At 39.3% G+C, this 26,089-nt stretch overlaps 1 long non-coding RNA gene across 1 annotated transcript; it reads right to left on the bottom strand.

Annotated features, from left to right (window-relative positions):
* Nucleotides 1–1,152: 1,152 nt before the first annotated feature.
* On the bottom strand, nucleotides 1,153–25,815 carry LOC144382539 (uncharacterized). The gene is made up of 3 exons (XR_013449608.1): nucleotides 25,693–25,815; nucleotides 24,448–24,595; nucleotides 1,153–2,293 (listed from the first exon to the last, which is right to left on the bottom strand). It is a non-coding gene; the product is annotated as an uncharacterized LOC144382539 (long non-coding RNA).
* Between the last annotated feature and the right edge of the window lie 274 nt (nucleotides 25,816–26,089).

Raw genomic sequence — 26,089 nt, 5'->3', positions numbered from 1 at the left:
CCCAGACATGTACATATCTTGATCCTTCTCCTCATTCAGGTCTGTCACTCTCTATCCTCTTATCCTGCTTTATTTTTTCTTCATGGCGTTTACTCACCATTTGACATATTAGATATCTATTTTGTTCATTTGCTTGTTGACTCCTTCTCCCCACTACAACACAAGTGCCATGAAAACAAAGACTTTGTATTCACTCCCATATCCCCAACACAAATAAAAGTGTCTGGCACATAAGTACTTAATAAATTTTGTTGAATGAATAATAATTTTTTTTAGAAGGCAGGCAGGGGCAGAGGGAGAGGGAGAGAGAGAATCTTAAGCACACTCCATGCCCAGTGTGGAGCCTGACATGTGGCTCGATCTCACAACCCTAAGATCATGACCTGAACTGAAATCAAGAGTCAGAGGCTTAACTGACTCAGCCACCCAGCTGCCCTTGAATAATAAATTCTTACTAAAAATCATGTATAGGGTCATAAAAATCAAAGGAATTTACAAAGCTTAAGTTTGATTAGGAACATCGGAGTTTTCTGAAGAATGAAAACACAACTAGAAAAATTAGTACCATAAGTAATTAAGGACATACATTTTTGTTTTCTTTTTTTGCTGATTATTAAAAAAATGCAATTTTTTTTAAAAAACAAAACTCACATTTATCACTAATCTATTTAACATAAAATATGAAGTAGTATTTTATTGTAAGCAAGCTCAAGTCACACTTAATTAGCTGGATTATAACCAGGAAAGTGCTAAAATATCAAGGGAGTAAAAGCTGTCTTTCTATGACTTTTGAGAGAGTAAGTGATACCAAGGAATAGTTAGAAATCTATTTTTTTTTTCACGCTTAGAGAGAAAAATATATAGGAAAACATTCAAGAATCTCCCTAATGCTGGGAATATATGACAGCAAATTATCTTACTGACTGTAATGGGAAGTAATTGGAAATATATCTGAATTTCTGTGAGATTTAGTGAAATTGGAATCTTGAACACACTTGAGATTAATTTTTCAAAAAAATCCATGTTGTCATGAAACTCAAACCTACTTTTCTACTTTTCCCCTGTTTTTCTCCTTTTCCTCTACTTTTCTAGCTGTATTCTTAAAGGAAAAATAAAATCAAAACATTATTTAATCACACTTAGAAAATCTGAGTCCCAAACTGTAAGTCAACAGATCACGCAAAATTTCTCTGACATAATAGTTATGTGCATCCAAATGGCAGACTCCATGGCATGGAAACGGAAGCCACAAAGTGCCTTTTTTGCAATCTGCCCTTCTCTGAATATTACATTTAGGGACGACAGACAGAAATGCAGACGTAGATCCTGCCATTGATTCACTGTACAGGAAGGTCAGAATTCTTGAAGTATTTAAATGATAGAACTACTATCAGGAATCTATGCCATCTTTGTCAAGTGATTAGAAATTACAGTTCTGGTCTTACCACTCAGCTATTGCACACACTTGAATTAGTCCTCTCAATCCTTCCAGAAATTATGGCAAAAGATGTAAGCATGTTTTAGAAATGCTTATGTATTATTATGGGGACAAAGAAAATTTTTACCTTACTGAATTTTATTCTGCATTCCATGAGGAAGCATGATCCAGTTTTCTTTCTTTTCCTTTCTTTCTTTTTCTTTCTTTCTTTCTTTCTTTCTTTCTTTCTTTCTTTCTTTCTTTCTTTCTTTTCTTTTTCTTTCTTTCTTTCTTTCTTTCTTTTTCTTTTTCTTTCTTTCTTTCTTTCTTTCTTTCTTTCTTTCTTTCATTGATGAAAAAGCAAAACTGTGATCCATTGAATGTTTTTTAGGTAGTGCATGTGTTCAGTACAAAAGAAGTCCAAGATATATCAGAATACAGCATATCTAACAGAATATTGAGTTGAGAGCCTGCAGCTCTCTGTTCTCATTTTAAGTTGGACACTAGCTTTCTGACTATGAGTAAGTTTCAAAAAGTCTCAGAATTATTGATCTATTGTTAACAAGTTACAATGAACATGTATTATCTCCCAGGTTCTGGGAGTGGGTTCAGGGGTGGCTTAACTGCTTCTGGCTCAGGGATCCACATGAGCTTGCGACCAACATGTCAGCCAGAGCTGCAGTCATCTGACAACTCACCTGGAGCTAGAGGCTCTGCTTCTAGGCTTGCTCGCATGTCCAATGGCAAGAGGCTCCAGTTCCTCTCCATGTGGGCTCCTCCATGGGCTTGCTCATGAGATGGCAGCTGACTTCCTCCAAAGTGAGTGATCCAAGAGTGAGAGAGTAACAAGGCAGGTGCTGTGATATCCTTTGTCACCTAAACTCAGAAACAATTACCATCAGTTCTGCTGTATTCTACCGCTCACATAAGCTGACCTTAATGCACTATGGGAGAGGGAACGACACAAGGGTGTAAATAGCAGAAGATGGGAATCACTGGAGAACATCTTGAAGGCTGCCTACCACACTCTCTGACCTCATTTTCCTCATCTATAGAATGAGGTCTTTTAACTAGATGACCTTTAAGGCTGGGACCTCCTCTCTCCCCAGTGCCACTTCCAGACCTTGATTTTCACTCTCACGTAGAAAATCCTGTTCCTATCACTCAGCCATCAAAAAGAATGAAATCTTGCCATTTGCAATGATGTGAATGGAACTAGAGGGTATTATGCTGAGCTAAGTCAGTCAGAGAAAGACAAATACCATATGATTTCACTCATCTGTGGGATTTAAGAAACAAAACAGATGAACATAGGGGAAGGGAAGGAAAAATAAAATAAGATGAAAACAGAGAGGGAGGCAAACCATAAGAGACTCTTAACTACAGGAAACAAACTGAGGGTTGCTGGAGGGGAGGTCGGTGGGGGATAGGGTAATTAGGTAATGGGCATTAAGGAGGGCACTTGATGTAATGAGCACTTGGTGTTACATGCAACAGATGAATCACTAAATTCTATCCGTGAAACTAATAATAAAGTAAAATAGAAAGGAAATCCTATTCCTCTTAGCTTTAAGCCATATGGCTGTACCAACCTCCACCCATCCATGTTGCTGTCATTTATAGACTTCCTGGTCACCATCCTTCATCTCTGTAACTTAGCACCTGACCTACAGTTGTCCTTTTCACTCCAAGTCCTGCCATTATTCTAAGACTTCCATGTCCTCATGGGTGACCCATCCTTTACCATGGCCTTCAAGTTACTTAACCTCCTCATCTCCAATGCCCTTCCCAGCCACTTCATTTCAGAACCCATTCCATACTAATACCCTGAATTTGTCATCACCAAAACTGTTCAACTTTGTAAACAATAAATGCAATCACCTTACTCTCTCACTATAACTTCCTGTTTTTCTGATTCTCTAATCAATCGTCCCAAGATGGGTCCCCAGACCTGGATGGAACTTCCAGGAAACTGTCATATCTACTTTCTCTGTATCAGATCTCTCTTGTCTTCACTTCATATTGGATTTTAAAGTCCATCACTTGAAGAACCACTCTCTGGAGAGATTCCTCACCTCCTTTGTCTCATGATTTTTCTTTCACATCTGCCCGGGAAAGCCTTAGTCCTGATTGCTTTCAACTGACTATCTTACACCTTCTCTATCACCTACAACCAGGCAACTGAAGGCTGCTGGAGAAAAATCACATGACTGTTGGCTAGATAGATGGTCCTCACATTCACACAGGCTTCCATAGCTGTCCACCAGTTTCATAGTCAAGGTCCCCTAGTCAGCACTCTCTTCCAGTCCCACAGAGACTGTTTCGAATACTCCCCACCTTCCTCAATACTCCATATCTGCCCCTGCCACCTCTTCCTTCATCCTCATTTGCTCTTTTACTTTCCAAAGAAAATAAAATCCATTAGCTGAGACTCTTTGTATCCAGACCCATTCTTTCCTCCTTTCCTCTTACAATGAAAGAAGAGCTTCACTTCTGATCTGAAGTCTGCCTGTGCCTAAAATTCCATTCCCTCTCACCTCCTCAGAAATGCTGACATTTTTTTTAACCCAGTGCAATCTCACGCCCACCTTCCCATCTTCCCTGAAGTAGTCCCTTGTTTTATTCTGTTGCCTTCTTCTTTTGTCTGAAACTACTATCCACTATGAAACCATTAGCCCCATGTAGCTGTTTTGCACTTGAAATACAGCTAGTCCCAAATGATAAATCCTCACCAGGCTTCAAAAACTTAGTATTTAAAGAAAAGAATGTAAATTATCTCTTTTATCACTTTCCATATCGATTGCATATTGAATGTATAGCTTTCTGGAGGGCAGAACAGGATAGCTAGATTAGCCTCTAATTCCTAAATATTCTATTCTGTGACCTGGCATTATGAAGTTATCTGGTCCACTTTATCTGAATGACATAACACATTTTCCTCTGTATATATACAAAGTTAAATTCCTCACACTGTTGAGCCCATTATAAAAAAATGCTATCTCTATTCATGAAGTAAAAGAAATTAGTTATCTGTTACTTTAATATTAACTGTATTCATAAAGTAGATAACTATGTAATGACTATTTTTTTCCAGGAAAGTTAAATGTGACTATTTTCTCCTTTATCTCCTTTATATAATAATATACTATGATATGCTATATTACATACAGTGTATAGTCTCATACACTATACTATGTGTGGTATTTATATGTAAGATTAATAATGCTGCAGATGCTATTCATACTTGAATATAGGAGTTTTTTGAATTTTAGCCCACTGGAGCCCATTCCAGACCTCTGACCTCAGAACAATAAGATAATAATTTTTTATTGTTTTAAGCTACGAAGTTTGTAGTAAATTGTTAAAGCAGGAATAAGAAACTTATACACTAATTTTAGACTATAAAGTCCTTTTTTAAAAAAAAATGCTTTATTATTACATAGTTTCTGTGGACCAGGAGTTGGCAGAGGTTTAGATTGGTCCTCTGCTCAGGGTTTTACACAGAGTGCAATCCAGGCATGCGCCTAGCTATGCTTTCTTGCTGGTTTTCGGTCAGGGGCTGCTCTCAGCTGCTAGAGGCCCCCAAAGTTCTTTGCCAGATGACCCTCTCACAAATGGCTATTTGATTCTTCAAGGCTAGCATGAGAATCACTCTGACCTCCAAACGCTGCTTTTATTTTATTTTTTCATCATGATAAGTCCACTCTTTAATCCCCATCACCTATTTCACCCACCCCCAAACACATATCTCCCCTCTGGTAACCATCAGTTTGTTCTCTATAGTTATAAGTTTGTTTCTTGGTTTGTCTCTTTTTTTTTCCTTTACTCATTTGTTTTGTTTCTTAAATTCCATGTATGAGTGAGATCATACGGTATTTGTCTTTCTCTGACTTATTTCACTTAGCATTATACTCTCTAGCTCTATCTATGTCATTGCAAATTGTAAGATTTCATTCTTTTTTATGGCTGAATAAGATTCCACTGTGTATATATACACCACATCTTCTTTATCTATTCATCTATCAAGGGACACTTGGGCTGCATCCATAGTTTGGCTATTATAAATAATGCTTTTATACATATAGGGGTGCATGTATCCCTTTGAATTAGTGTTTTTGTATTTTTTTGGGTAAACACCCAGTAGTTCAATTACTGGGTTATAGGGTAGTTCTATTTTTAATTTTTTGAGGAAATTCCATATCGTTTTCCACAGTGGCTGCACCAGTTTGCATTCCCACCTACAGTGCAAGAGAGTTCCTTTTCTCCACATCCCTGCCAACACTGGTTGTTTCTTGTGTTTTCGATTTTAGCCATTCTGACAGGTGTGAGGTGATATCTCATTGCAGTTTTAATCTTTTAGTTTCTACATCATTTATTTCTGCCCTAATCTTTATTATTTCCTTCCTTTGCGGGGTTTGGGTTTTGTTTATTCTTCTTTTTCTAGCTCCTTCAGGTGTAAGGTTAGGTTGATTAGTTGAGATTTTTCTTGCTTCTTGAGATAGACTCTCAAGTCTTTTGACAGTTGTTACCTATCAATGAGTTTGTACATTATGTCTCTTGCTGAGCAGAAATACTTCATTTGATATGGTAAAATCCCTCAACGTTCCTCTTTACGGTTTGCCTTATGGAGTCTTGTTTAAGAAAATCTTCCCATTCTATAGTCTCTTACATTTTCTTCAATTTATTTATACAGATTTACCTTTCATTTTTACGTCTGTAAACCATTTGGTATTTGTTTTTATATATATTGTGAAGAGACCTAGCATAAATTTTTTCCTTATAGCAATCCAGATATTTTTCAATAGTCTAGATTGTTAAATTGGTTTATTAGTCTCTTCCTACATTATAACTGTGCTATTTTATTGCTTTGGCTTTACAATTGTTCTTTTTTTAATTGAGGTAAAATTCACATACCATAAAATCAAACATTTTAAAGTGAACAATTCAGTGGCATTCAGTACATTCACAGTGTTATGCAACCACCACCCCTATCTAGTTGCATAAGTTTACAGTTGCTTTTAATATTTGGTAGGATATGTTCAACTTTGCCTCAGTTTCCTCATCATTAAACAAAGACAACAACGTAACGTAAACTCAGAGTGGTTATTAGTATTTTTTTAAAACAGTATATATTAAGTCCTTAGAATAGTGGTTGGTAGGTGCAGTTGGTTAAGCGGCCCGACTGTTGGTTTTGCCTCAAGCCATGATCTCAGGGTTGTGAGATTGAGCCCCACATTGGGCTCCATGCTCGGTGCAGAGTCTGCTTAAGACTCTCTCCCTCTGCCCCTTCCCCCGTGTGCTCTCTCTCTCTAAAATAAATAAATAAATCTTTAAAAATAAAAGAATAGTGCTTGGTCTTAGCTAGTATAAATATTATATCATAGTATTGCATTATGGTAAACAAACACACACACACACACAGGCCAGGATGATTGATGTTAACATCCTTTGCAGGTACCTCTGCCTCTTCCCAGACTCTGTATCTTGATGAGCACTGGGCTTATTTCTTCAACCTCTTCTCTACCCTATCTACATTCATCCCATTGGTGATTGCAACCAGATTCGTGTACTTAAATTTGCATGTAAGCCTTGACCTCCCCACTGAGCTCTACACTGGTATATCCAACTGCCTATTCAGCACCTCCACTTGGAGGTCTACTAGACATCTTAGAGACTGAAAGCAGAACTCTTGATTCCCCCCTCTGAAAGTTCACTTCTCCTTGAGTATTTTTCATATTTAAAAATGACACCATCATTACAGTCATTCAGGCCAAAACCTTGGTGTCCTCCTTGATCTTGCTCTTCCCTCATTCATATCCAATTTTTCAGCAAATCTTGTCTGCTTTACCTGTGAAATGTATCTAGAGTCCAACTACTTCTCAACATTTCCTCCACCAACAAGCCACCATTGCCTCCTACTGGAATAACATGAGTCTCCCATCTGGACTCCCTGCTTCTATTCTTGCTTTCCCTTTATTTTCCACATAGCTACAGTCAGAGTGATCTTTTTAAAAATGTAAATTGAACATTTCTGTTCAAAACCGTCAAATAGTTTCCAGTTTCACTCAAAATAAAATCCCAAATCCCTATGCCTTTGCCCTGTGGTAAGATCCTCTGGCACTTGGTCTAATTGAGACAACCATAACCTAGCAGGTGTTTTGGAAATTCATGGAGGACTATAGCAGGGAACAGTACTAGACATCCTGCAATATATGGGATATTCCCATAAAAGAAAGAATTGTCTCTTGCTCTATAGGATTCTTGAATTTCTGGCTGGATATTTACGTAGGTGAAAAACCCATTTACTATTAGTTGAGAATTTAATATGTAACACAATGTCCAGGAAAGCACTACTCTGTAAATTAAGGGGAAGTGGCACACTATTTTGTTTGGAACATTACCAACAACTGCTCACCACTTTGAAATCACATTATTCTTGGCAACACCTTTGGCTATTTGCATTACTTGTATAATACACCTGAACAAATTTATAGCTATCATCTTCATGCTGATTCCACATGTAGATATAAACATCTTTTATCCTCCTCTATTGTAATTGAGTCTCTGCACTTATATGTTAAAACACACATAATTCTATTAAATTTGGTCCAAATCCACCCTCCTTAACTCCACTTTCTGGTGTAGGTCTAGAAAAGGGAAACTGTTATTTCCCTTTACCAGGTAACGCTGTGCTCACTTGTGCCAGCAGGGGGTGCTAGAGGGAGGGTATGAGGCAGAAGAAGAAAAGAGCCTCTTCTGTCCTGTGTGGTTCCTGCCATTGTGACTTAAACAACACTACTTTCCTCTGCTAATGGCAATTGGCTCCAGTCTTTAGCTTCTTTGGCACTTCCAAATGAGCCTTAAGGTGCCCCCCTTGCAGTACTGGTATGAGCAGGACAGCACCTCTTTCTCAGGGGACTAAGCCTTAGGTCTATGTGGTCCCTCTTCCAAGCCTCTAGTTTCTGAAAACACCAACCTCTTCTCTTTGTTCCTCTGGCAGGTTATTGTATATGGGCCTCAATGTTTGCTTTTTTAGTCCTTCAAGCTCCATTGCAACACATTTCTTATATTATTTTTTTAAGCTTTTATTTTATTTATTTGACAGAGAGAGACAGCGAGAGAGGGAACACAAGCAGGGGGAGTGGGAGAGGGAGAAGCAGGCTTTCTGCCAGGCAGGGAGCCCGATGCGGGGCTCGATCCCAGGACCCTGGGATCATGACATGAGCCGAAGGTAGCCACTTAAGCGACTGATCCACCCAGGCGCCCCAAGCCTCCCACTCTTGATATCAGCTCTGGTCATGATCTCGGAGTCATGAGATCGAGCTCTGTGTCAGGCTCCATGCTCGGGAGGAGTCTGCTTGAGATTCTCTCTCCCTCTCCCTCTGCGCCCCCCCCCCCCCGCCCCGCACACATGCTCGCTTGCTCTCTCTCTCTCAAATAAATAAATCAATCTTAAAAAATTCCTCTGCTGAGATGACTGGTGTGGTTTCTGTTTTCCTGACTTCATTCTAATGAGTACTTGGTGCCAGAGCGGTTCTGGGAAACAGACCCTTGAAGATGGGATTTGGGATTGTTTGGTTATATCCTTAACTTTGCAATCACCTGAGCTCTTTGCTAATAGAAAATTGTTATCTGGTTATCTGTGGCCATATAAGGCATCATGATTACCTAAAGTGTCACCTGTAGTTGATTGTGCCTACTGAAACAAGTGGTCTGGGGGACCAAGTGGTGGCTGCACTTGGTGATGAGTTATGGTAATAATGATGACTACAAGAACTGTGGGGTCAATGGCTGCTTCTGACCATGCTGGAGAGCTTATGGAAAGGAAAGAACAAGATCAGGGTTTTAAACTTTCATCTCAGGTCACAGCCAAGGGACTAGAGAGTATCTATGGCAGCCCTAAGATTATCTACTATTTCTCAGAGCAGCAGGGTCAAACTTACTGAAAATCATATCCAAAATTTAGTTGTCTGAGTTGTAAAATAATAATTTAAGTTGAATTCACAGACTATGCATGTCTCTTATGTTAAACTTATGGCATTAAGAAGGAGTAGGCTTGAATGGGGACTTCTGATGGAATTGAACAAAGATGAGAATTTGAACTCCCAGGTCTCTCTGAGCCCCCTCTTGCCAGGATAGCCTGCTCTCCCGTGTCTGAGGAGACTAGATTCACTTAAAGATCTCCTGTAACCTCACTTTAGGGAAGTCGCCTTGCAAAGACATGCCAATCATTCTCAAGACGCACCCTGACCATCCCTGAATGACTCTAAACTCAAAAGTAGAGTCCACTTGGCACACTCCAAGGAGATGAACACAAAGTTTGGCCCAGGACGACATAGCTATACTCTCAAAGAATTTCCAGATTTTTCTAACAAACAGAAAGATAAAAACTTATATATAAAGACTAAAATGTTGGAAATGGATTGAAGAGTATTACTCCAAGGAGGAAAGAATACAAAATAGGATCAGGGCAAATGTACTGATATAAATGCCCTTGCAAGAGATTCCGGAGATAATGTGTAAACTAGCAAACTTACCAGCTTCCCACCACACTGCCGGAACTGCTTGATGGCCTGATGATTTCAAGGCAGAAAAATCAAAACCCTTTATTACTGTTTAAGCCAAATGCAGGACTAAGATTATTACCTGACAGATGCTGTTTAACAGCTCCAAACTTCAGGCTGAGGTCCTTACTTTAAAAGGGACTTTTCTTAGGAAGACTTGTTTCACAGTTAAAGTCAGCGCTGTTAGTAGCAGACCTACTACTTCTATTATCCATACCACGGCTCCTTCCACAGTGTCAGCGCTGAGCCAACGGTTCATAGTGTAGATCCCACTTTTTCAGTTCACACTTGTCAAGTCAGTTCCTACAACTGCAGTTCTGATTAATCCACAAATGGATTAATCCACAATGTATGGGGACCCAAAACATTCTCATCACCACCAACATGGTTTCATGACAGCATGCAATGAATGAGCCAGACTCATTTGAAGAGAAAACAAGATGATGACCACTATAATACCATGTAAAAGAAATATAATCTAGCCTTGATGCATTTCCGGGTAATGAAACGAAGCACTGTAGACCCTCTCAAGTTGCATCTTAGAAACTTTAATGAAATTGCAAAAACCTATGAAATTGGTTTTATAGAGCATGAGTGGGGGGAAATAGGAGGATGATAAGGGAAGGAAAAATAACACTCCTTTAAATACCATTTTATATAGGTCTATATCAGTCAGGATTCAGTCAGAGATCCAGAACCATTAGGATCTCTCTCTCTCTCTCTTTCTCTCTCTCTCTCTCACACACACACACACACACACACAGATTTGTTACAAGGATTAGACCTTATGCTGTGGTGGGAGCTGATAAAAACAGTCTCTGTAAGGCTTTGTATCTGATGCTAGACCTTGAAATCTGCAGGCTGGCAGTTGAAAAGAGGGGTTGTCAAGTGGTGACTGGAGTCTGTGTCAGTCTCACTGTCTCCAGCTTTAATGATGTGGGTATCATGCAGGAGAAGCTGACGCCCTGTGTCCCAGAGATAAGTGCACATCTGCAGGAGTCAGAGAGCTGAGGGAAGATCCAGGGGAAGGTGAAGCAGCTGCGGGCTGGCTGCCCACACCACACCAAGGAGGTGAGTCAGCAGACAAACAACAATGTGCATGAGCTGCAGAAGCACCCAGAGACCCTTACCCAATCTTCTGAGCGTAAAAAGATTACATGTCTGCTGCTGCATGTTTGCGCTGCACATCTCACACAAAAATGTCTCTTGTGGCACACCCTAGCTGGAAACATATAGGGGAGGGAATTATGGGAGATGTAGTTCAGCCCAACCTATTCGACACACTACAAAGCCTCTGCAGTCGATGGATTCCCTGTCAACTTGGCACACATACACATCTCTTTAAATTACACTTAATTTCCAAATGAAGGCAATTAAAAGGTCAAGTTTCCACCTAATACGTACAATTATCCCATATATAACTAAAACCACATTAATCATATTCCCAAAAGAGGCTATGAAATCTCTTTCTCATCTTTGGGCGATGTTCATTCCTCTTTGAGCTAATTTATACTCTCTCTTTTGTACCCTATAATTTAACTACTGAGATGATAGGGGAATAAGAAGGGGAAGAAAACAGGTTTTTGGTATATATATAAAAAAACATAAATATAAACATATTCATATAAAATAAGAATTACTCATAACGGCTTTAGCCCTTATTTCTGCAACTGGTCATATGGTCATAACTTGTATATATACCACCTTCTACTACTAGTTTCATATTCCCCTTACCCTCAGCCAGTGCCTCAGCTGGGTGGTTTCTTTGGTGACTCAAATGTTTGTTCCAGGAGAGTCTGGGACATTAGCAATACAGCCTAAATTGGGTTGTTGTAGTTTTCCATTGACTGTGATCATAGGACCTGGAAGCAAGACTAAGAAGCAGCCCAGGGGATATCCTGCATTCTAGACATACTCCTCCTTGCTCCCACTGAGTAGTAGCAACCCAACTCTCCTTGATGTCCCCTCCATGATGAAAACAGTGCAGTGGAATCAAGCTGCCACAGGAAGCTGACTTATGCCCCTAGGGAATGGTTCCACATCGGGTGCTCAGTTGGTCTCTGCAGTTGGCAGGTTGGACACTCAACAGTGGCTTTGTTGTATTGGTCTTGGTGAGTGGAAGTCCATGTTTCTTATCCCATGCTTAACCTCCCATCCTTGCTGAGGTGGCCATCTTGTGAGCCCACTGGGCAATGATACGAGTGGTCGGGGAAAGAGGCTGATAGACATCCACAAAATGGGTCATCTTATCCAGCTGATTAAAATTCTGTACGTAGGTTGCCCTCTGAAGAGCATTTACATGGGATGCAAATATATTTATACTCTGTTCCCACTCAGAGGGCTCTATCCACATACTTCTTCTTCAGACCTCCTTGTCACCAATTTTCCAGTCACGTCTTTCCAAGTTCCTGACCATACAGCCAAACCATTAACCATATCTCAGGAATCAGTGGATACCCATATCTCTGGCTACCTCCACTTTCAGGAAAAGCAAACAACCTGGTGCACTGTTGTACATTCTGCTCCCCGGAGGCTTCTCTTCCCTGTTTTGCAGGGTCATCTTGGAACGGGGCCATAGTGCTGTCCACATCCAGGTGCTACCAGTAGATCATGCAAAACCATCTGGAAACCAAACCAGAATTTTTTTTTTCCTTAGCAAACTGGTCAGAGAATTCTTCATGAGGCCACAAGTGATAACCAGGGGAAAAACTGTTGTAGAAGTAGGGCCATGGTCATCTGGACCACTTCCTTATGCAACTTACTTGCATCTCCAGAATCTTCTTGAGCCCAGTCTCGCATATATGAAGTGCGGCTGGGCATGCCTGACTTAATGGATGACTTTACGAGTCACACAACACCAGGTCATTAAGCACAGCTTAGGTCTCATGGTAATGTGGTGGTCCACTGTCAAGCATTCAGTGTACACTAAGGCCACATGGTAAGTAAGAAGCTGCTTTACAAAAAAAAAAAGCATAGTTTTATATATAGAATTTTATATGGCTTTGCTCCAAAATCCTGAGAGTCTGTACTGCAGCTCTTGTTTAAGAGGTTTCCAGGTGCTCCAGACAGTAACGCTATCTTCCCCTCAACACGTCATACACCGTTGAGTCTGCTGGGTCATAGGGCCCAAGTGGCAGACCAGCGTATACCACAGCTGAACCTGCTACAAAACCTTCTATTGTTTGGAGACCCACTCAAAATTGGCAGCTTTTTGGGTCATTTAGTAAATGGGTCAGACTAGTGGACAAAAATGAGGTATATATTGCTTCCAAATTCCAAAGGGGTCTACTAGGTCTTCTACCCTTTATTGGTGGTAGCATGGGGCCAGATGTCACAACTTGTTCTTCACATGGAAAAGATATCTTGACGCGCCCCAGACCTCTGAATCCCTAGAAGTGTCTCCAAGATGGCAAGCCTCTACATTTTTGTGGGCCTTCTTTACCCCTCCTGGCCCATATGTCTCTTAATAACGTGCATAAAGATGTTAATACTTCCCGCTCAGCAATCAGCAGAATATCATTAAGGTATTAGACTAGCATGATGTGCTATGGAATGGAAGGGTAATCAAGATTTCTGCAACCAGATTATGACAGAGAGGTAGAGAGAGAGATCTTTCAGCTAAAACAGTGAAGGCATATTGCTGGCTCTGCCTGCTGAAAACAGACTGCGCTTGATAGTCTTTTCAAAAGATCAGCAAACCATGGCCCAAAATAAAAATCTGGCCCACCACCTGTTTTTATAAATAAAGTTTTATTGGAACGCAACCCTTTTCATTCATTTACATATTGTCTATAGATGCTTTTGCACTACAATGCAGATTTGAGTTGTTGTGACAGAGATCTATGGCCCACAAATCCTAAAATATTTACCATCTGGCCATTTACAGAAAAGTTGCTGATCTCTGATAATGAGGAAAATACATTTGCCTTATTAATAGCTATGAGCCAGGTGCAAGAGGATATGTTGATTTGCTTCAGCAATGAAAGCACATCTGGAACAATGGCTGCAATCAGAGTTACCACTTAATTAGGTTTACAAAAATCCACTGTGGTTATACAAGTTTCATCTGTTTTCTGTAAGGTAAATAAGCAAGCTGAATGGAGATGTGGTAGGATTCACCATGACTGCATCCTTTCGGTTCTTAATAGTGGCACGAATCTCGGGAATCCTTCCATTAATATGACATTACTTTACTGTTTTCATAAATAGATGCAGTTCTAGTAGCTTCCACTTGGTCTTTTCTGCCATACTAGCCTTCACTCTATGAGTCAGGGAATCAAGGTGGATTCTGCCAGTTGCTAAGTGTGTCTACTCCAGTTATGCATTATAAAACTGGGCACACACCCACAGGCTAGATTCAGGTACCCACTGGGACCACTATGAAAAGAACCTGAGCCAAAACTCCATTGATCACCTGACAGCAATTTTTTTAAGGCCCTACTCTGACTGTTGGGTTACAGTGACATTCTGGGTCTCTAAGAATTAGTTCAGTTCAGAGCTAGTATCTAGGAATCCCTTAAAAAGTCTGACTCTTTCTCTTTCCCCAGCACAGAGTCATCCTGGTAAATAACAACACATCCTTTGGAGGAAGGCTAAAAGGAAGACCAACAGTATAAATATTTGGCAGTATGGCATGGTCCTTTCTCAAGAGTACCTGGCTTCCCCTTTATTCAAGTGACCCCAGATCTGTGAAATGACTCAAGTCTGGGAAATGACTGAGTAACTGAGGCTGTCTACTTTGGTGATTCAAGTCAGACTTTTCTGTTCATTAGATCAAGTAAGACATTAGTGGTGACACGCATCTGCTTTAACTGTAGGGACACTATGATTAACTAGCTAATGCCAAAGATCTCTGCAGGTTAGGCTACTCTAATTACTGCTTTGCCTCTGTTGCCCATTATGGTAACTAAATTTACCTTGACTTTGGTAATTAAATGCTGCCACTTGGCCCCTGCCATCCTATGATCCCATCATCCCCATCCCCATTTAAGGATCCCAGTTCAGTGGTAGCAGTTCCCAACTGCAATTACTTGCCTAGAGAAGAGCCACCACAGAACTCTTCAAGGATGCTGGGACTTCCCTCGTGACTCTATTTCTCACTGCTTTGGTAAAGAGTGTATCCCGTGGGTCCTCCTGAATATAGTGGGAGGCTGGGTGAGCAGGTCTTATATGATTAATCCACTAATATTCCAATTTCCTTAAACCATACAATTTCCTGAATAGCTTCCTCTATAATGTATGAAAAAAGTTTGGCATTTCTACTTCATGTAATGAGAGGTGCCTTTGGGTCCAGATTTTGGGTCAACCAATCAAACAAACCATTAAATCTATTCCATGCTCATTCAACACACTGAATCTGGAGTCTCTGATTAGTGAGCCAATATTTGGCCCAATCCAACTTTATATTCCTTCCATCCTGATCTTGCATCCTTAAGATTTATTCCCAAACATATTCTCTAAGTTTCCTTATAAATGGGCAAAATCATGCTGGGGGACACATTACCTTTAAGAAAGCAATACTAAAACTGATAGCTGACTTCTCAAAAAAAAATGAAAGCCAGCAAAATGGAATAACATCTTTAGGGTACTGAAAGAAAAATACATACCAACCAAAAATTCCAGTGAAATATTATTCAACATTGAAAGTGAAATAAGTGAATAAAGAGATAAAGATAAAATAATACATAAAGGTAACAATATCTTTCAAAATAAAGGTGAAATAAGGATGTTTTCAGGCAAAAAAAACCAAAAAACAAAAAACAAACCCTAAAACCAAAAAAACAAAACTCAAGAGGCACCTGTGTGGCTCAGTCAGTTAAATGTCTGACTTTGGCTCAGGTCATGATCCCAGGGTCCTGGGATTGAGCCTCATGTGGAGCTCCCTGCTCAGCGGGGAGTCTGCTTGTCCCTCTCCCTCTCCCTTTGCCCCTCCTCCCACTTGGGCTCTCTCTGTCTCTCAAATAAATAAAATCTTTCAAAAAAAAACAAAACTCCAGGGAGTTCTTTAGGGCAGAAGGAAAATGACCTAGAAAGAAATCAGGAATTGAAGGGAGGAATGAAGAACAGAGGAAGTAAATATGTAATAAATATAAATGGATACTTGCTGCTCATAATAATAATAGTAATATCTTGTGGGGTTTAAACTATATATATATTCCATTTATATAAAGCATCTGATAATAATCCAAAGAGCAAAAGGCAATTAATCAAATTAAGATATTTTAAGGTCCTAGCATTATCAGAGAAGTGATAAAGGTAATAATTTGTATTAAACTATGTCAAGGATATATGTTATACTCTCTAAGCTAACTGTTAAAAAGAAAATAATGTACAGTTATCAATTTTTAATAAATATATAATAATATATAATAATAAATATAACAATATTAAATAATAATAATGAATTAACAAATAGAAAAAATGGAAATAAAAAAATCTTGATTAATCCAAGGAAGGTAAGATATGAATGAAAAGGAAACAAAAAACATAAAATAGAAAACAAATAATTAGATGGTAAACAAAACCAAATATATCAGCAATTACATTAAAAGGATTAAATATTCCAAAAAGAGAACTAAGACTGTCAGACTGGGCAGAAAAAAAAAACCAAAAAACAAAAAAAAACCCATATGTTGTTAACAGACATGTCTTATTTTTTAAGCACATAAAGTTGAAAAGTAAAAAGATGAAAAAATGTACTGTGCAAACAGCAACCAGCTATATTACAGGAGACACAGTAGAATTTAAGGCAAGAAGCATTATTCTCATAACAGGGACATGCCTAAAGATAAAGGAGTCAATCCATCAGTAAGTTACCAAAAGTCAAAATCTGAATATACACATAACATAGCTTCAAAATAGAACAAAAATTGGCATAATTAACAGTAAGAAAAAAAAAAAGCCATAATCCTAGCAGATGACTTCATCACATCTCTCAAAAGCTGACAGAACAAGCCAATCATCACTAGGGGTATAGAAGATCAGAACCACGAACTTGACTTTTAGAACACTGCATTTGAAGATGACAGAATACATATTACATCATTCCACGAATATGAAGTTCAAAATGAGGCAAAACTAATGTATGATGTTAGAAGTCAGAACAGCAAGAGCCCATGGCAAGGGTTGGGGACTGGGAATGGGCATGAAGAGGCTCCTTCAGAATGCTCTTTATTGATGTGAGTGCCCACTGTCCCTGCCATTCACTTTGTGATAAGTCACTATGCTTTACACATACGAGTTTTCTGTTTATTATACTTCTATTAACATTTTTACATGAAGAAAGGGGGAAACCTTTGGGTTTCATAGCATTGAGAATTACTGCTTTCCATGATCTGACTCCTGGCCACCTCCCTAACTGCATATGCATTCAACTGCTTTCCTCAATCACCTACCTACTCCAGCCACGCTGCCTTCCTCACATACGCCAACGTCTTTCCCATCAGAAGGTATACGCACTTGCTGTTGTCTCTGCCAGAAATGTTCTCTCTCCTCAGCGCAAAGCTAATTTCCTTGCTCTATTATGTGGCACCTCCTCAGAGAGGACTTCTTTGTCCACTTGATTTAAAATAAGACTTCCCCAAATCATCTTCTCTCCCCTTACTCTAGTTTACTCTTTATATAGTGGGCCTTTGGTCTTTCCCTAGGATGTAACGTGTGTGTGTGTGTGTGTGGGTGTGTTGCTCAATAAAGATTTTATTACAGAATGAATATTGAGTCTTTGGAATTTCCTTAGGCTTCCTTTGTGCCTTGGTACATAATCAAATTTTGTGAATGTTCCATGTATGCTTGAAAATGTGGTATCTTTGATTGGTATAAATTTCTACATAACTTTTAGTTCAAGCTTGTTAACCATGTTATTCAAATACCCTGTATCTTTTCTTATTTTCAGAGCTTGATGTATCTGTTCACGTTAGGGGTGAATTAAAACCTCCAAGTACTTCGGGCGCCTGGGTGGCTCAGTCGGCTAAGCGGCCGCCTTCGGCTCAGGTCATGATCCCAGGGTCCTGGGATCGAGCCCCGTGTCAGACTCCCTGCTCAGCAGGGAGCCTGCCTCTCCCTCTCCCTCTGCCCTTGCTGCCCCCCCTGCCTGTGCTCTCTCTCTGTCAAATAAATAAAATCTTAAAAAAAAACCCTCTAAGTACAACAGATTGTCACTTTATCTCTGTAGTTCTGTCAGCTATTGCTTTCTATATTTTGTGTCTATACCATATATTTTGTCTATATCAAGTATATTTACAAACATAAAAATTATGTCTTCTTGATCCATTATTATTTTGCCAATATATCTGTTTTTACCTCTTGTGGTGTTTTTCATCTTCATTCTATTTCGTCTATACTTGTTACCCTGGTTTTTCTTTGTTTCATATTTCTAAGGTACATTTTTTTCTATTCTTTATTAGAGCCTATCTTTACCCTTTTGTTTTAAACATGCCTTTTCTAGAAAATATGGTACTAGGTATTTTTAAAAATCCATTCTATGCATCTCTGGCTTTTAATTGGTGAGTTTAGTCCATTTCTGTTTATTATAATTAATACAAAAACCTATTTTGTTTTCTATTTTTCATGCTTCGATATATTTTTTACCATATTCCATTGGATTGAGCAAAATTTTTTGTACTGAACTTGAAAGTTATACTTTGTATTTTTATTTTTCTAGTGGCTATTCAGAATTAAACACTACATTTCCCAACCACCAGATGTGGTCATGTAAGTTCTGGCTGATGAAATGTTAGCAGAAGTGTGGAACTTTCAGAAAGAATTTGTTAAAAGGGAAGAAGTAGACCCTTTTCCCCTTGCTTCCTCTTGCTACTTTTCCCAAAATTGGAAACTGGACATGTAGCACCTATGTGGGACCACGAAGTGATTTTGAGTGTGGCAGTGATAGATGGTATACAGAAAGTTAAGAGTGTATCTCTATGATAATGTCCTAATACTAGTCCTGGCTACTGACCAGGCAAAATTCTTTTACCTGAAAGGGAAAGAAACTTTTTTAAGTCACTGTTATTTAGGATTTTTTTTGTCACGTGCAGCTGCCGGACCTAATATGGCATGGCTCAATTCCAGGAATTATTTCTTTTATTGTAATTAATCTCTTAGCCTATGAGATGAATGTGTATCTCCCTTGGTATACACCCAATTAATTTGTGGCACTTGGCCTTTCCGTCTGGACTTCTTCCACCCTAATTCCCACACACAGTGGGTTTCCTCAAAAGTAGAGCCTGAGATGAAGACTTGACTGTAAGTGGTTTACTTCAGATCCTGGGAAGTGAGGGTGTAGGGAGAATAAGAACGAAGGAACAAAGGCATAAGAGGGCTATTGAGGTCACTACTGTGGTCAGTAGGTACTTGATCCTACTGGGACCTCCCGAAAAGTGCTCAGAACACTTCCTAGAATTGTTTCCCACCACAGAGACAGGACACTGGAGTATTTACCCACTAGATTCCAAACCCTGTTGGCTAAGAGTTGTCCTCATGGGTTCAACTCCACCATGCTTTTGGAAGGAGCAGGCTCCCCATACAGAATTTTCAGGGGCAGAAATTCTAACGAGAGTAGCATGAGACTGAGATGAGAAGCTGTCACCATGAGGTGAGTCTGAACTTGCACAGAACTGCGCACCACAGCTGCAACCGCAATCAGAAATGGGCAAAGGGAATGCGGCAGCGGACACCAGTGGTACGTGCTATCCTGGCCAAGGAGTTTTCACAGTTGCTATGTAAGTTTCTGAAATCTATCGGCTTCCTCCTCATTTCTATGGCAGCTGTAGAGCTGAGTTCCGGAAATGAAGTGTGTAGCCTATGCAAATTCACCATTTTATCCTGAACCAAACTCCCAATTTTAGAAACTCACTTCTCCCTGAGCTTTTTCACAATATGTTTTCCTATCTCTTTGACTGCTTTTTTCCAGTGAATTCCTCTTCCCTATTCTGGCCCTTAAATGCAAGGAGTCCTCATGTTTATATTCATTCTTTTTTCTTTCACTATACTATCTCACTGAACTATCTCCCTCATTTCCGCATCTCATTTACCACCTATAAGAGATAACTTTTCCAATCTTTATTTCTAGCCCAGATCTCTCTCCTGATTTCTAATTCAAATTTATCACCCCATACTAGACATGGTCACACAGATTCATCATACAGGTAAGCAAATCTAACATATTAAAAAAAAAAGATCTTATCTTTCCACATCTCAATTAAAAGCAATCTCAGTCTTCACCTAACCTCATGCAAGCTAAAAACTCCACAACATCTTTGCTTTCTTCTTCTTTTCTCATATTTAATCATTTACAAAAGTTGGGTTGCTCTCACCACATCTTTCAAGACTACTCTCTCCTTTCTATTCCCATAGTAATTAACCTTTATAACCTTGTCTGAGTTTTTTTTTTTTTAAAGATTTTATTTATTTATTTGACAGAGAGAGACACAGCGAGAGAGGGAACACAAGCAGGGGGAGAGGCAGAGGGAGAAGCAGGCTTCCTGCTGAGCAGGGAACCCGATGTGGGGCTCGATCCCAGGACTCTGGGATCATGACCTGAGCTGAAGGCAGACGCTTTTAATGACTGAGCCACCCAGGTGCCCCTTGTCTGAGTTTTTAAAGAAGTACCAAAAATGGTTTCTTGCCTCTAGTTTCTCCCCTTGCCAAATAAAAGGCATAGTGTTTATACCAGTATATAATTTAATCAAGAAGTTTTACATGGTTTGTTATGAAAGCCCCTATCCTTCCTCCAAAACTCCCAATTTCCTGCTCCACAGAATCTCTTTCAACACCTTGAGCAAACTCTTATTTACTTCCTTTCTTTAAATAATATGCCCGTAATTTCACTTCATGATATTTCTGTTCTAACCAATATCTAATGTTTCCTCATGATAGATGATCAGGATTTAGCTTCTCTCTCTCTCTCTCTCTCTCACACACACACACACGCCCCGCCCCCACTTCCACCACATATCCATCCTTTCATCTTCCCAATATAGCAGCAATAACATAACTTTAATTAGATCAGTGTTTACATTACTACAGTTATATAGACATATTTGTAGTCGAGCCATGTATGTATTATGATTACTTGTTCCTACAGAATATTTTATTTTCCTTGGTGTTCATAATGATCTCATTTTTTTCTTTGCTTAGTTTTCTTTGTATTTATCACTAGTTCAACCTCAGACTCTCCTATCTTGTAAATCTCCTCAAACACATAGATAATCCATCTGTAAGTTTTATCTTCTTGAGGACATCTCTTCTGACCTGTTCCAGTCTGGACTGGTTGGTTGGCTGTCCCAACTTGCTGCATAGTTATCCTGGAATTCTGCTTCACCAACACCCTAGGAATTTCCTTCACCTCCTTCTGATGATGCGCCCTCTGATCTGATTCCTTTATCCCTTTTCCCTTTGGTTTACTCCCTGAGGTTTCATGGAGCATGTCTTCTGATAGCTTCTTGAGAGTGCAAGGTAGGAGAAATTTTCAATACCCTGCACAACTGAAATGATTTATTTTATCCTCATACTTGACAATTTCTTAGTATAGAATTTTAGATTAAAATTATTTTCAGAATTGTAAAGGCATTGCCCCAGTGCCTTCTTAGTTCCCATGCTGTTGTAATTCTTAATTCTCTGTATGGACTTTTCTTTTTTTCTCTCGTTGGAAACTGTGTAGGATCTTCTCTAAACTCAGTGTTCTGAATTTCACAGTAACATCCACTAGAGTGAGTCTATTTTCATTCATAGTTCTGGCATTTAATTGAAAATTCATGTCTTTCAGATCTGTAAAATTATATTGAATTTTTAGTTCAATGATTTCCTCCCTCTGTTCACTCCAATTATTCAGATGTTGGATCCTGGATCAGCACTCTAATTTTTGAAAAACTTTCCCATTTTTCATCCCTATATCATTTTTGTCCTAGTCTCAGAGAAAATATTTCAAATTTATTTTCTATCCTCTTTACATTGTTTTTCATTTCTGTTATCATATTCTTGATTTCTAAGATTTCCTTTTTGTACCCTAAATGCTTTTTAAAATAGCATACCATTCTTGTTTTAAAAGATGCTGTATCTTTTATCTGAGAATATTAATGATTGTTTTTAAGTTTTCTTCTCCACCTCTTCCTATCGACTGCCATTAATTGTTCCTTCCAAGTTTCTTTTTTGTCCTGACTTTTCTTTCGGTCTCTATCATTAACTTTTTTCAAATTGTTGATGACCCAGACTCTCTGATCCCATTTACGAGAGGTGCATGAAAAAACTCAGTGGACGCTCCAAGCATGCGTACAAGCTTGTCAACTATAGGCTGCACTGTAGTGTGGTATGGGTTCCCTCTTCAGTACCTTTAGGTCTTTTCCCTTAGACTCAGCAGATTCTCCAGAGAGGACCCTACCTATCTTCTTGTGGGGGAAGGGAGGGTGGTGGTCAGCCTGATGCTTTCATTCTGGGGGCCAAGAAGAGGATGAGGGTTGGGGATATGTTCAGTATACACAATTATCTACCTTCACTTTGATGTGATTTGAAGGTTGGGATCGAGAGCCAATGGCCAAGAAAGAATTCTTGAGATGTCTTCAGTGCAAAAAGGTGGTTTTATTAAAGCACAGGGACAGGACCTGTGGGCAGAAAAGAGCTACACTGGGGTTGTGAGGTGGGGCTTTGGAGGTGGGGGAAGTAAAGACAAAGGGAGGTTTCCAAAAGGACTTTCATATACTAAAGGAGACTCACAGGATCCTGGAGGTCTACCTATTGTTAGGAAAAGGTCATTTATTACTGTTTGGTAAACCCTCAGTCATGAGACCCTTCAGATGTATATCAGTGGGCCACATGCTTGGAGGATGATGGCTGTAACTTGGGGGTAGAGATAAAGGAAGTCTCCAAAGGAACTTTTGTATTTTAAAGAAGACTTACAGGATCCTCCAGGTCAGGCTAAGGTTGCCTTTTGCCCTTAGCAAAGTGTCAACATCGAGGCAGTTGAGCTCCCAGAGAAAGGTCACTCTACGGGTTTCAAGGACTTGCCAATGGGCTGTAGGCAGTAAGGAAATTTAATTTTTTCTTTTGCCTTTGATTCCCACATCAACTTTATCCTCCTCTTCCCTCCTGACAATATGAAGCCTCAGATCTTTCCTGGAATTAGTCTCTAATCTGAAACCAGGGTGGAGAAGGGGAAGTCAGCCAATCTTGTACCTCGGGGATGATCTATCTACTTCTAAACAAGCTTTCAATCCATCCTGCTATTTTCAGTCCCACTTTTACCTCTATTTCCAGAGGTACTTATTGCTACTGACTTCAAAGTCATTGAGAAGGTTCTGTAAATGTATTAATATATCACTTTGGATCTTAGTTTTCTTAATTGTTGCCTTAGGATTCAGCTTTCCTAAGGCACCATATCAGTTATTCCCTTTACCACTACTTTCCAATTCTCAAAAGTTTGTTGCCATTTCCTCTCTTAATTTGTTTGTTCTTTTGGGCTTATACTCTGAGAAATCCCTTTACTGTAATTGTAGTAGCATTTAGGGAGGAAATGTTGCTAAATTCAATCTTATCTATTTAACCAGAAGTCTGCCAAACTTTGGAAGTAGGTATCATCTAACTCTCTGTCCTCATCCAAACTGAGTTTCAGTTTTATGGATTTTTCTGTGACCTTGCTGATTAAACTTCATTCAGTAAAGGATTTAGCAAACTCATTCACTCTGAAGTGTAATGAATGATAGAATTTGATGTATTTTCTCTCTCAAGGGTATTTTAATTTTTAGTGGGGACTAAATTTCTCATTTGACTTAAGTCAAAGGAATAAAAAAATAAAGTGCTAATTGAGGAATTTCAGGTTCTCATATCTAAATGGCTTGGAGGCCAGGGAAGCCTGTATTATGCTTTCTCAAATCACACTTTGTTGTGGGAGGTCCAACCCTGCCCATGTGTCACTACAAACTTTCTAGGATGAGAAGAGTATCTGCTCAATTATAGTTCTAGCCCAACTTGTATGTCTTGGAACCTAGATATCAGGGAGATGAATCATCTTCCTAAATATTGATATTAATCTTGAGCAAAACATTTTTTATGATGTTCATAATAAGTATACAAAGACGGGCATCATCAAATGCAAACAACTCTCAATAAGCCTGCGTTAAACAGACCCTCTTTTACAATTAGTGGTTGTAAGGCATTATGAAAATACAAAATGCCACATAAATGTATTTATTAGGTCAGGAAAATAATTATGGTTAATAATATGACTAACCACCTCAAGCTGTGTGCATGATAAAAAATATGTCCTCTTGGTTGAAGCAGACACAATTAGCCAGAATTTGGTAGGGCACATTTCAATTTTTAAGCAAACAACAGAGGGTGCCTCCAGCATTCTGGAGACTAGTACACAGAAAATTAAAGTCACATTTATTTACCTGCATTGCGAGGATATAAGCAACAGAAACAGAGGAGAAAAGACAAAACTACAGACAGTTCCCAGTTTACAATGGTCTGACTTACGATTTTTTTGACTTTATGCTGGTGTGAGAGCGACAGGCATTGAGTAGACACCGTCCTTGGAACTGGATCTGTTCCCAGGCTAGTGATACGCCGAAGGGTGCTCTTGCGATGCCCGGCGGCAGCAGCTTCCACGGCTCCCCGTGGGCCGCTAGGGTAAACAACTGATGCACTTAAACTCATTGTCTGTCACTTTCAGTACAGTTTTCAATAAAGTACATGAGGTATTCAGCACCACTATGTAACAGGCTTTGTGTTAGATGATTCTGACCATCTGTACGTTAATGTTAAGTATTTGTCCTGAGCACATTTAGGTAGACAGGTAGACTAAGCTATGATGTTCTGTAGGTTAAGTGTATTAAATGCATTTCGACTTAAGATATTTTCAACTTATGGTGGAGTTATGGGGACATAACCCCACTGAAGGTCAGGGGAGATCTATAGTTAAAGTGTCCTCCTTGGGGCTCCTGGGTGGCTCAGTCGGTTGAGCATCTGCCTTCAGCTCAGGTCCTGAACCCAGGGTCCTGGGATGGAGCCCCGCACGGGGCTCTCTGCTCAGCAGGGAGTCTGCTTCTCCCTCTCCTTTTACCCCTGCTCCTGCTCTCTAATAAATAAATAAATACAATCTTTTTTTTTTTTTAAGTGTCCTCCTTAAACCTTGATTTCTGGCTCTACCATTTTGTTAAATACTACTATTACTACTAATAATAATGGTAATAACAAATGCCAATGTACTGCTTACTATGGACTGGACATGGTTAAAGTATTTTACATATGTTAATACATTTCCACACAACCTCTCACGGTAGGTGCTATTCTCCCCAATTTCACAGATGAAAAAACTAAAGCACAAAGAGATTAAAAAACTTGCCACGGTGAGTGGCAGAGGGATTTAAATTCAGACTACCCACCTCCAGAGACTAGCTCTTACCACTCCACACCGCTGCTACTTTTCTGCTTTTTTTCTGTTCAACAAACTCAATTACAAATCCGTATTTTCATCACCAGTTATGCAAAACTTACTCCACCCTCACCTTATCAAGAACTTAACGGTCCTTTTGATAAAATACCAATACTAGCAAAAACAAACACAAAGTTCTCCAGGATATGAACATTTTCATAACTTGTATCAACCCAACCTAAAATTTACCACCGCGCCCTGTGCTTCTTCAAAGTTTGGCGAATATACTGTTGCATAGTGTTTTTAAGAAGCCTCCGCCCAAGGACTTACAATGTAGCCCCACTCACCTGTCGTATGCGTTTAGCAGAATCCCTCCAGATTCTTTCCCTCACTGTTTTCCAGTATCATCTGATAAACAGAATAGAAAATACAATACTGAATGCCCTGCACCTATCAAACAAGTTACAAACTATTGACTGAACCATCTTACTATTTGTCCATTTGGGGCTTCCTGTTTTAATGGTGAATAATTAACAATTAATAATATACTTTCCAGTTAGCAAAGCCATTTCACCAACATTAATTGATTTGTTCTAATTCTTAGCATTTAAATGCACGGACCATTTTTGCCTTAGGAATACTGTACTGTTTCTTACGAGTCTCCCAAATCTGCCCTTAAAAGACGAACCTCGGAATATTATGTACAGATATGGCTACGTTTCCCTACAAAATCGGCCTGTTACT

Source organism: Halichoerus grypus, chromosome 7 (assembly GCF_964656455.1).
Source record: "Halichoerus grypus chromosome 7, mHalGry1.hap1.1, whole genome shotgun sequence".
In the NCBI taxonomy this organism is placed as follows: Eukaryota; Metazoa; Chordata; class Mammalia; order Carnivora; family Phocidae; genus Halichoerus; species Halichoerus grypus.
The sequence above is the reverse complement of the archived record's forward strand: the minus strand, read 5'-3'. Positions and strand labels throughout refer to the sequence as shown.